The sequence below is a fragment of the Chenopodium quinoa genome, unplaced genomic scaffold (assembly GCF_001683475.1).
Source record: "Chenopodium quinoa cultivar QQ74 unplaced genomic scaffold, ASM168347v1, whole genome shotgun sequence".
In the NCBI taxonomy this organism is placed as follows: Eukaryota; Viridiplantae; Streptophyta; class Magnoliopsida; order Caryophyllales; family Amaranthaceae; genus Chenopodium; species Chenopodium quinoa.
In genome coordinates, this window is record NW_018743292.1 from 9352455 (window position 1) to 9365973 (window position 13519).

General features: G+C 34.8%; 1 pseudogene; it reads right to left on the minus strand.

Moving 5' to 3' along the window:
- Nucleotides 1-623: 623 nt before the first annotated feature.
- LOC110735914 overlaps nt 624-13519 on the minus strand; it is a 14196-nt pseudogene continuing 1300 nt past the window's right edge.

The following is a 13519-nucleotide window of genomic DNA, read 5'->3' on the forward strand; positions in this document are numbered from 1 at the left end:
TTGTGAACAGTTAAAGTAACAAATGTATCAAATATGGATAGATTTAGACATTAGTGATAATGCCTTTTAGAAAATAATTATTACTTTATAATTATTTTATAAGCAGCCAATTAATGTAAAGATTTTTAAAACATAAGGATATATATTGCAGAGCGAACCCAGGGCATCAACGTCCTAGTTTCCTTATAATTTCATTCACATGTTGATTATGCAACATACGTAGCCTAAGTTTAACACAACATGAAGGAAAAAAAAATTGAAAAAAAAAAAAAAGAAATGAGCTACTTATGATGAAAACCCATAAACCATATATTTCTCCTAAAGCTTTTGCAAACACTAATTTTTTTCCCAATTTTTATTTACCAAAAAAGCACTATTTTTCCCCAATTACTTTAGCCTTGCAACCTCTGATCTAAGTGATCTATAAATCAAAAAATATAGTATAAAAGACAGAATATGAAACACGACAAAAAAAATTAACAAAAACAGGTGACTAGGATAATAAAATACCTTTACAAATATCTTGGAAATCATGTTAGTCGATTAATATTTTTTAATTGTACTTCGTATTAAGTAAGATCCGTGCAACACATGGTCTTTAATTCTAATTACAACATAAGACGGCATGTAATGTAATCTTCAATACGTATAATCATGTACAGTTTATTCTAACAGAATGTTACAACATGCATCGTATCACAGCAGGCGTGCATCATATAGCAAGCTACGGAGTAATACAAAATTACAAATAGCAGGCACAATAAGCCACCTTCCAAAAACCTGCTAATATACTAAATATATATGTAGACATTTTTTTATTTCTATTTTTAGAGCGAAAATGATCCCCAAAATAATAAATAAATAAATTAATAATCCTGCTAGGTTGACACAAATACTAATACTGGCAGAATCAGGGAGATTACAAGCAAATCTTCCCTCGTTATCACTTGACAAATGACAGGATGTTGGCCTCGAGTTATTCCCAATGGACTGTTACCTTAAACTTATTTCACGGACCAAATTTCATCACAATTTGCTCTGCGTTGGGTCAGCTTTCGAAAGTAGAGCGTACATTTCTCCTATTTCTTTCTCAAAGTAAACCTTAGCTTGAGGCCTCTTTACCTGTCAAAGTTTGAGAAGGATATGAACTTTGTTAGACAAGTGAAGAACTCACTCAGCATTATATGTATGGGTGGTTATGGGGGCACACTGTAATGAGCATAATTTGAATGTGATCTACTAAAGTTCAGCTCTCGGTTTGAGTGAGCTTAACTTTAAAGATGAGTCATACTAAGCTTGAATCAGGTGATCAAAATTCAGGTCAGGCCGGGACTCAGTATGAAATCGCATGCCCAAACCAGCAAAAAAAAAAAAAAAAAAAAGCACCGGGCTTGTCAGGCCAAAGTGGGCTTTTCAGGCCGGGTTCAGTTTTAAACTAAAACTGTGTTTTTAGGCTTGCCAAACCCGTCCAATTTTCCGGACCGGGCCATAGTTGATCACCTATGTTAAATGAACCATAGCTCATGAGCAGGCAAGAATATATGTACTTCCTCAGTCTAGTTTTAGATACTACACTTCTAAATTCATGCTTTCCAATGCATAATTTCAACCGTTTATTATCTTTAGTTATTAACAGGTAAAAGTTATATTAAGTTGATATATAGATTTAACAAATAATTAAAGACCCATTATCAAAGAGTCAGGAATTTAAACAAGGCAAGGTCTGCAACTTGATAATGTAGTTTCCTAGTTGGACCTTGTAACTAAAGCTCAAGTTATTCAAGCTGATAAAGTTGGGTAATGCACTGAATGAAACCAGGAAGTTAAGAGCCAGACAAGCTCAAGCTCAAGCTCAGTTTGGCACATTATCACTCCCTTAATATGTAGGAGTAGATCTCAAAACTCAGAACGACAATCAGAACATGTGAAAAGACTCCTACTTTTACAGTAGTAAACACGTGAAAGAGGGAGAGAAGAAAATAACCTTTAGCGTTGGAGTGAGAAGACCATTTTCGACAGTAAATGGTTCCGGTACCAAGGTCACAGCTTTCACGAATTCAAACCCTCTCAACTGAAAGCCATCAAGAGAAGTTAGAAAAGGGTCAAACTGCCAGTTGGAATAAAATAAACCAGGAGTCCATGGAAGTACTTACCCCGGCCTCTCTTCCCAAAGCATCCATATCAGCAAGAACTGCAGCCTTCGCTCTTGGATGTCTACAGAGCTGTCCTAGATCTTCATACTGCATCCATGCAATTCAAATTACCATTAACAGATATAAACTAGTATTGTCTGCCGTACATATCAACAAAAAAACACGATCCACAGCACTTTATGGACCTAGAGAAAGCATATTGATAAAATAAAAGATGGTGCAAGTATACAATTCACCAATCTTGTGCAAGTACAAATGTACAATTTGCTATAATAACAAACCAACAAATTTGAGTAATTTGGTACTTTTCCCATTCTTCTAATTCTAAGAGAGCCTGGATACAAACAGGAGCTCCTATGTAACCTCCTGGACAGGTATCCATATAATATACTCTAAAATTCTTAACACTAGTCTAACTCTTTTACATCACCTCAAATCAACAATGGCTACTCAGATCCAGGAATCAAATACCCCTTATGTCATTGACGCCAAAAGAACATAACGATCATGATGAAGTTAAGTTTACAGCCCAGCACAATATGATGATTTAAAATAATTAGGTGTCAAGCAAACATGTTTTATGAACACTAACTTTGCATTGCAATATGTGAGGAACTACAATAATATTACAAACTAGTAAACTACCTTGATGCCCTCCCCTGAAGCCCAATCCTTTAATGCATCTGGCTCGACAGCAACAACTGCTACCAATGAGGAATTTAAGCTGTCACCTGTGAAAATGTCAAGCATAAGAATAATAAAATATAACAGTGTGGTTAAAAGAACCGCTGCCTTGTATAATCATACCATATACAAAGCACTGTGCTACAAATCTGCACTTGGCATATACGTTCTCAATTTTCTCAGGTGCTATGTACTCTCCTTGAGCTAATTTGAAAATATTTTTTTTTCCTGCCACAAGAAAAATTAACAATCTTAGTGGAATATTATAAAATAAAAAATAAAAAAATAAAATTGGTGTCTTAAGTATTTTTCATCAAAAATACCAACAGCATAATTGAAAAAAAAATGCCTGACCAGTGCAATAAAAAGGTTAATTATCTTGCCAAAATAACTGTATCAAAGTCGGGTATTAAGCCTTTAATTTTTCATTAAGTCAGTAAAACAAAAGGAGCCATCATCAACAAAAACTCAAAACATACATTTAAATATCATTACAATAAATTTACCATATAGGTAGGTGTAAGCAATTTATCAAATCTAAGAAACCTTTGCAATTCTGAGAAAATAGGGATTTTTATTACTCCCAATAGACGTAAACAAAAAAAAAAGGATTATCAGAGATTAACACAAGCAGCATACGCATATATGCTCATATTAAGAGTAATAAATGCTTACAAGTTACAACAGAATATCTGATTCCCTTTTATTTGGCAAATGAGTCGTTTAAACTATAAATTTCATCAACATGGAATATATATTTCTTTTGTGAGGAAGGAATGACGTGATTTCCTCCATATTCCCTCCTCTCCTCCTTTCCATTTCCCCATTCTTTCCACTCTTACTTTCTAAAAAAGAACCATAAAAGAAAATTGAAATTTGAAACCTGATTTCCATTTAAATTACTATACAGTTTATAGTGTTTTCGCTTGAACCAAACACAAACTTAGTTAAGTTTTCCATTCATGAGTTAAAGATTCTACATTATCATCTCTCTGCTCTAATGTTATTTCATTAGTTCAGTTGGGCTCACACATTTAGTTAGAGATCTTGAGTTCAATGCTCAATAACAGCATAGCGCTTCGAATTTAACATATTTTTAAGAGAAAAACTGCTTTACGAAAGCAGTTGAAGAGTTGCAGCATGAGGGCATGGTAACCTAACCAAGAAAACAAAAATAAATTTATAAAATAGCCTAGTTCCTTTCTATCTTTTTGGCTAGATTAACTTTGACAACCCCAGCTGCCTAAGTCCATAGAGACACAAGCAACATTACTTTTAATGATTCACACAGGACAAAGCAACTCCAGAAACAATGGCATTCCGTTCCAGCCAGACACTCTACAAAATAGCTATCATAGAAATTCACTAAGCGTTCTCTTCTACTTTCCAATACCTAACTTATAAAAGGAAATCTGTAATCTCTTGTATATCAACAGAAAAAGCCAATCCACTTTATACACCGCAAAGAGCCATCTCCAAAGGTTACAGGCCATGTCACAGCGATGGAAACATTTGAACAAGATTCAATAGTAGCTCAGCAAGGAAAGCAAATGTTAGGTGCCCCAGCCAGCATATCATTCGTGTTAGTCTTCCCAAAGCTAACATCCACACAATTGCTCTCACCGTAAGAGGGACTTTTGCCTCTTAGATAGAGGTTGCTAGTGGAACATCTGGATACATAGGGGGTCAAATGGTCGATTCAAGCAAATAAGAAAGGATGTACAAGAAAAAACCCCGGCAGAATCTCCCAAACACACTCTAGCATCCTTCACATCCTTAAACTGAATATCCAAAAGGCAGAGATTTTTATGATTTGCAAGAGAAAACCCTTAGTCCGCCAAAGTCTGTAATAAATAAGTCTTAATCTGGCAGGTATAATCTGAAATTCTAGAAATTATTCCTTTGGTTATTTTCATGGAACTTGTGTACTACTTAAAACATATCCAGTTATGGCATGTGTTAATATATATACTAATATACCAATTTCTCTTCTCGTTTTTGCTAATTACATGGGGTTCGTGGACCACTACCCCAATATTTCAACTTTCTTTTATTTCCGCACATTAACCAAATGTTGCAAGGAAAAAAAAAGAAAAAGAAAAAAGAAAAAAAAGCCTTGTTCTAGAGTAAACGGCTGATACCAGGAAACTATTTGTGGATAGATGTATTGCATGGAAACTAATATGTACACAGATAAGGATACAAGAAAACAGCAAACAAAATTAAGGGACATAGAATGGCTAGATACATTATACGTAGTATAATCCAATTTAACCTTTAACTTTGCACTCTTCTTGACCTCCATGCAACAAGTAGATATTAATTTAAAATAAGGGGTGGAGGGAGTATCAAATTAAAGGGGGCTAACAAGGAGTACATAATGCCCAAGGCCTAAATTAATGATTCTCCTTTATAGTAGTTCTACAGGTGATTTAACAAGTTAAACTGCTACTTCGTATTTGATATCAAAGGTGCATGGTTACCAAGTCAATTGACAATGTTCTGAATTAAGCACAACTCACCTGTCTATGATCTTGAGGCGACCTCCAGGTAACCACAACCCAATATCTCCAGTGTGAAGCCAACCATCATCATCAATTACTTCTCTCCTGGAACAGAAAATGATAATCAGGTTTCTTAAGTGTAACAAGACTGAACATAAAAAATAAAAAAATAAAAACAAAAAAAAATATTAAAAGAAATTTAGTACGTCTGCACTTCATCTTTATAGTAGCCTTTGAAAATAATGGGCCCCCGAACACATATTTCACCACGAGGATGTGGCTGATCGTCAGATGTGTAATTCATTTCAGGAACATCGACTAGTTTCACCTCTGGAATTGAAATTGCATTAAAAGCAAAAAAAATCACTTTCTTGTAATGCATGACTTGCAATAAGCCATAAAAATGTTATCAGGTAAATAATATGAGCGAAAAAATGACATAAACTTGAAAGGATTTGGCAATTTTCCACTATGAAATGGAGTTTACCACAATTTGTTTTGTTCACAGCCACATAGCTCAGATACAAACGAAGAGACAAGACAGTTTGGAACAAGCCAAACTAATAACCTTTTTTTTTGGGTCAGATAGCTGATTAGTCTAAGTAGTCAAGATTAATTTCTAGCAGCCAATATACCTAAAATTACTTCATGTCGTTCGAGCAAAAAGTGCACTTACCGCAAGCAGGATTAGGGGAACCAACATGACCTGACATGTTGTCATCTGCATCCATTGAGCTTATGACACAGGAGGTCTCAGTCATACCATATCCTTCAAGTACTCGGCAACCAAAGCACCTATTATTAAAGATATGCACACGTTAACACCATAAGTCCGTAATACCATATTTGCTATAATCAACACTAATGATTGCTTTAAATAAAGACCTTCAATAAGCATGACTAATTCATTTAATGATTAACTTACACTTTCAGAAAGTCCATGACATCAGAGGATAATGGTGAAGCGCCAGAAGCCATTAAGCGAACTCTGCCTCCAAGCTTGGCCTTAATTTTATTGAATACTAGCTTGTCCCAGATTTGCGATGGGTTTCTCCCTGAAATATAGCATCTGAATAAGTACGAAGATTAACAAGTAACACTACAAATCATACGCTTCCGAGAATTGGATATGCTTACTTAAAGGCACTATTTTCAGATCAAGAGAATAATAAGATACCACAATCTACTACAGTAAAAGAAAGAGATGCAATATTTACTTCATCGCCAAACTTTTTTTTTCCTTTTATCTGGTCAGGGAGTTAAGGGCGGGGAGGATCAAAGATCAAATAGTCACCTACTCTCTCAATAATGTTTTTAGGTCACTTGCAAAATTTACATTCACTTCTACCTTCTCAAACCCAGACCATCCCTAAATGATCATATCTTAGGTTAGTTTGCAAGCCTAGCACAAAATGTTAGGTCCAAGACTTGCCAGTTTCGGGTTACGGATCAAGTATGAAGATGCTACAAAGTGAAGCAGGCAAGAAATAGACAAAAGGTGAGGTAGAGAACCACAGATGTGCCCCAAACTACACAAATGTGTAGTATAAGGTCGACATAAAGAGTGACACACAGCCATGTGAATATTTATACTTGGCGATGTACCCCAATACTTCAACTTTTCCATTTTTCAGTGTTACAGTCTTATTCTAATTTGTTTAAGATTGTTGGGTATTTTATTTCAAATAATTGTAATTTTTTTAAGGAAGATATAATATTAGTTTCCTAATGTCCTCGTGACATTTTAGATCTTGTTAGATGCTATTCTTAAGTCGACTAAGAGTCTAGGGTTTCCATTCTCTATATAAAGAGGTTTGGAAACCATTGCTCAGTTAGAGAGAAACAGTTGTACACTAAAATGTGTAATAGACTAACCTAAGGACGGGCAATATTGGTAGTCTAGTATTATTAGATTATAGTCAGAGAGGGGGAAAGAAAAACATGAGCTGAAAATTGTATTGGAAAACTTAGAGAGTTATGACCTAAAGCCATTGTTAGAGAGTTATAGCCTCAAGCTATTTGAGAGTGATTGCCTAAAGCTATTAAGCCTGCTATTTTGTAACCATTTTGACATTTTCAATCAAACTTCCATTTTTTATTTTTTATTTTTTCATTTGCCTTATTAAATCAGAAATACAAAGTCAAATAAGTAATCTGTTACAAGTCTCTGATACCAACTGCAATGGACTGAGATTGCTGCTAATTTTTTTTATTTTTTTTTTTAAACGAAAGATTGCTGCTAACTTACTCAAGCAAATAAAAGGGAAATAGAGGGATAAAGATATATGATCTGATTTTTGTAAATTGATTGTATATGAAGAAATAATAAAGATGGAAGCTTAAATATTGATTGGAAATGGCAAAAGGTTTACAAAATGATAGGTTTAATAGCTTTAGGATATTATTCTCAAAATAGCTTGAGGCTATAACTCTCTAACAATGGCTTGAGGCCATAACTCTCTAAGGTTTTCCAATACAAATTTCTGCCTATGTTTTCCTTTCCTTTCCTTTCCTCCCTCTCTCTATTTATACTAAAGCTAAAGACTATAACCTAATAATACTAGACTACCAATATTGCCCCTCCTTAGGTTAGTCTATTACATAATACGAGAGAGTTACAAAAACCCTGAGAGCCAGCTAAATGAGGGATTTGTAATTTTTTCGGTGAATTGAGAGATCACTAGTGGGAGTTAATGCTCAAGGTATTTTAGTGACAAGTTGGTGGTCTCTTTTGGCAAGGGAGAGGTTTTCCACAAACAAATCGTGGTTGTCAATGTTGATATTTTCATGCCTTTGAATTGTTCATATCTTGTCTAAAATTGGTTTTTCCTTCTGGAAATCCTAACATCTTACAAATGGTATTATTACACAAGTGATACACCCATAGACAAACACATAGTTATCAATCAATGTATCATATTGAATAATACAAGATAATGGGGAAGGAAAGAAAATGCAGGGGCTGGTTGTCAATACCATTTAGTATCGCTTGCTTCTTTGAGTTATAGGCAACATTGAAAAGCTTTTCTTTCAGAGCCCCAGAAGTCTTTACAGCATTGATAATCCTACAACACAGACACTATGTCAGAGTCCACATACAAGCCCAATGTTAGAATTCTACATGGAAGTAAACTCTAATTTACCCAGCATATATTCTGTTGTAGAGCCGAGGAACACTACAAAAAATGGTTGGTCGCAATGCCAGCAGATCATCCATCAGTTTCAAGTTGTCCTAGAGGAAAAAAAACAAAGGGCATAACAGCCCCTATATCAAATTTTTGACAAGAAAGCCAAAAGGCCAACTAAATTTTAATCACTGGAAAAAAGGACCATAGACAATATCAGGAGGAACAGAAAAGGCATAATCCAACATTCCACAATAATATGAAATAACAAGTTTTGTCAAGTACCCCTTGATAAAAAGCCAACAGCACAACCATTGTAGGCTACCAAGATTTGGTTGGCTCGTTCATAAATGTGTGCCAATGGAAGATAGGATTATATAGCTGCCAAATATAGCAAGTTACCAAACATACAAATGCAAGAGGAGAAATATTAGAAAATTCTGCAGAACAAATTCATTTACTTACACGTCAGAGGAGCAAAAGTTGACATTAGTGCTCACACCAGCAGTATTTGCAATTAAATTTCCGTGTGTCAATACAACTCCCTTCAAGATGAACCCAGATATAAGCCATCGATAAAATATAAAGTTTCATCGGAAGGAGAGGATAATTTGTACCTTTGGAGTACCAGTTGTACCACTAGTATAACATATTGTGGCAACATCATTCCGGGGTAGGAGGGGAAAATGGTTGAATTCTAGCTCGGCCCTGAAAAAGATACATTCATCAATAAATACATACACTATGCTACTTAGTCTTTCAAATAGATCGGAAAAGAAGCATGTCGCCATTTTTAATAAAAGAGGATCACAGAAACCTAAGGAGTCAGCAGATCATGTAACAAACTTTTTAGAAGACCACAATTGCCCCAAGGTCTCTAATTGACCAAGTGCAGCAAGTGAAATTGGACGTAAGGAGTCCTACCCCAACAATAACAGTGAGGAAATTGAAAGAAAAAAAAAAAAAGCAGTTTATAATTTAAAAAGCTCTTTACAAGAAACCACTACAACTCGAAGCCAAAGAATGGTGTATTATTTGGTTTCCAGTTGAAATAACAAGGGCAGAACAACAGACATGCTTCAAGAAGATTTTCCAACTTCCTTTACACATACACTTGATTTTTCTTTTTTAAGAGTAGGATAATTTTATTAGAAAAGAAGAAATTAGAAGTCCAACTGGACATATTATTTCAGAAACCAAAAAATGCAATAAATCCAAAAAGGATATTGGTTTTACCTGACTTAATAACTTTGAATAAGATATTAATTTAACTCCTGCTGCCTGAGGAAGTGAGGGCAAGTGCTCATCCACCCCGCCTACTACCTGTGAAGAATGCATGGTATGAAAACTTGAGATATAACCATACTTCATCATACAAAATGTTGTATACAAAGAACAAGTAAGAGCATACCACTATAACACGCACAGTTGGAATCTCTGACAAAAAGCTCAACAACTGCATCAACAAGCAGAACATAAATAACTGTATTCATGAAACGCTGGAAGCAAAGTTTTGTAACTTCAAAAAGAACAAAGAAGCAGTGAAGCCAAGGAACTCATAAATTACTCCTCACAAAAACATACTCCGTATTCAGATAAGCACATCCCTTAATCTGGTAACAAGTTAACAACAAACCAATAACAAATCACTGAGATAGTTAATTGTCATTGCTTCAAATTTTATCACATTTTGAAAAACAACCAACAATAGTAATTGCTATAAATACAACATACAATTACTAATCAGTAACAAAGCTAGTTAATCTTAATAAATTCTTCATGCTTGCCAGCAAAAAGCTTATATTGACCAAGAACTAAGCTTCCTCGCCCAGCCCCCATCTTTCAATTTTTTTTTTTGAATAGGTTATCTTTTCTTTAAGTAGGTTGAAATTTTCTACTTTCTAAAAAAAAAGTCCCTCACTCCCTCCTTTAAAAGTTTTTTGCCCCTGATGCCATGGATATAGAAAAACTCCAGAGCTCAGCAGCATATTAGTTTATAATAATAGAAAATCCCTTCACATTATGACCTGTAGACACCTAATCGTTTCTTCAAAAACCAACCCAGTGATGAATACCTTTTACGTTTTGATTGACGAGTTTGGCAAAGAGTTAAAGAGTCGCGCAAAGTTTCCTTAAGCCTTGACCATATTTTCTAACCTTTTCCAAAAAAAATTTAATCCAAATCATTCATTTCGTGTCCTTAAACCCAAAATCATCCATTTTGTGTCCTTAAAAACATTCATTTCGTGCCCAAAATTATAAAAACGTCCAACCTGATTATTTTGGTCCATTTTCCTAGTTCCAATCATTATTTAGTTGGATGGGGCTTGAAAAGAACTTTCCAACGATATATTATAAGCCCAAATCCAACTTATAACGAATGAGTTATGGCCAAAAATACTAAACCAAGCCTAGGCCCACCTTTCGTTACAACCCAATGATTATATGGAGTCCAAATATTCTATTTAGGCCCCATATGATCATATTCCTAGTCCTAAATCAGTTAGAACCTCTAGAATTTCACCTCGCCCTACATGACCCTAGGGTGATTTTCATTCCCTTAAGAAAATTTTTAAGTATAAAATCCTAGGCTGCCAGAATTATTATCTTCTCATTTAACTGTACCACTGTACACCACCAATTTTGGCACCTTAACTCAACTTAGTTCTCTTCATTGTACAGGGACTCTTTTGCAGTGTGCACTATTTCTCCTAGATACCTTATTCCCAAATCTCTTTCTGCTTCATGTCACTACATTACAGTCAGCAGAAATTGGTGGGCAAGAACTAGAAAGAAAGACTCACAGAATTCAATGTTTCTGGAACACAAAAGATGGCCTGCACATCTGCATGATTAACAATATATTTAACAGCATCTGGACCTGAAGGTGATTCAGCAAAAAATATCAGAATCCAAGAGACAGTTAATAAAACATTCTAGAAGCATAAAGATTAAGGAGGCAAATACCAAGTGTATCATACAAAGGAACTGAAATATATGAATAAGCCGAGCAGGCATGATCCACAACCACCCATTCTGGTCTATTGATAAAATAAAGTCCCACACTCATGCCCTGTAGGAAATGGACAGTCAACAGTTACTTATGGGTGTAAATGTGTAATATAAAAGAAATACAATTCAAAGAGCAGATCAGATGACTAAGCAGAAAATTCACAGCTCAAGTATGAAGATTGAGGATCAAGTAATAATAATAATGAATGGAGCACAATCAATGCTTGGACAAAATTCCAGAAAATTTTGGCAGAGCCCTTAAGTTCTTTGCCACAATTTGTAAATCTGGTAAACTTTAGGCCTCAAGTAGAGTTGGGGGTGATAGGAAGACTCACTTTTGACAGACCATAGTTCTGAAGAGCAGATCCTACAGCAGAGCGAGCATTGCTAACTTCTCCATAAGTCATCCATTTGTACCTTTGGAATTAGACAGAAAAATATGATCAGAGATAGTTGTTATGGTGTATATAAACCTACTGGGACAAGCCAGTATGAAAGATCAATTTGAATCTGTCAACATACTCTCCAACTGTTCCATCCACACGCACTCTTGTACCCAAATATTTGTAGTCAGGGAAACTGTCAACTGCATGTCTGCATAAACATTACACAACTAGATAGTGTTAGTCCTGCAAGATTACTCTAAATAATATGTAACGTGCCACGAACAAATATATGAAAGAGTCTCACACAAAATTCTCATGCAATGTCCCAATCTCTGGATGGTTTGGGAATCTAGTGACAAGATTCACAGGGAACCGAGCAGACCTGCCTCAAAAAATATGATAAAGCCATGTCTCAATTGATACAGATAAATAAATGAAAACAGAGGTAAGGAGATATACAACAAAAAAAAAAAGAAGAAGCAGAAGTGATAAATAATTAAATACAGAGCAAAATAACACAGCACAAGATAGCCTACCTGTACACATTCCACTTTCCTGTTTGTAACTTTTCAGGAAGGACTACACTATACTTTTCACCTACAAAAGTAGAAAACACAATGTTGTTTGATCACATATTCCCAAAGATTATAGACTGATACATTATGTACCTGAATATGAGTGTATGATATCACATCGATATGAAATTAAGAAAGACAATAGTCAATAGCAACTTTACTTGTTGTAACACATCTCTGTAACTTGAAAATATAACTTCAAAAAATTTCACAATTCCAAATATCTTTAACTGCATACAAAAACATCTGTAAACTAGAATAATTTAAATCTAGTTATTTTCTTTATCTCTCCCTCAAATTAGTAATGTCATGTTCAGCTCTGACATCAGCTATGTCACCTATGCGTGTTGTTTCCAGCACAAAGATCTTTGACTTTATAATACTGAAAATAATTCTTGTATGAAATTGTACAGAGGTAAGAACAACTGACAACAAAATTTGATAATATGAAGCATTATTTGCCTTTCCAATTTTCCAAATCACATAGGTTATAGCCAGAAATATGGCTACAATATTTTGGCCATAAATTATATATTCTCCCTTTGATTCCTTAACCATTTGATTAAACCCCATGCACAGGTGTTGTACAAAGCCAATTGGCATCCACAGTCCACAACAATTGGCCTTGTGTGAATACTGGGAAAATACATTGCTAAAAATTCAAACTTCCAGTTAATCCTACATAAGGTATTGCATTTTCCATAATTTTTTTGATACCCTGGGAAACTTGCCACTGAGAATCTCCTTGTTCACTAGGATTCCAATCATAATTGCTTAACTGAAGAGCTCCACTACCCCCATACACTGACATTGACAAAAGCAAGCCTTAAACAACATCTTCCAACAGAATCAAAACTCGTAACAGTCATAAACGCTTTGTTCGCCTAATAATAAGTCCAAACTTTGCCAATGGAAAGAAAATCCTCTGACGTCATTCACCTATCTATATTAAAGTTCTAACTTCTAAAAGCTAATATCTTGAATAAAAAGCGCTAGCATTTTTGAAGAAAATGCTTTTGACTGAAAGTTCAAATTGGAAAAAAGGTAAAAAAAAAAAAAAAAGGGAAGTTTAACAAACTC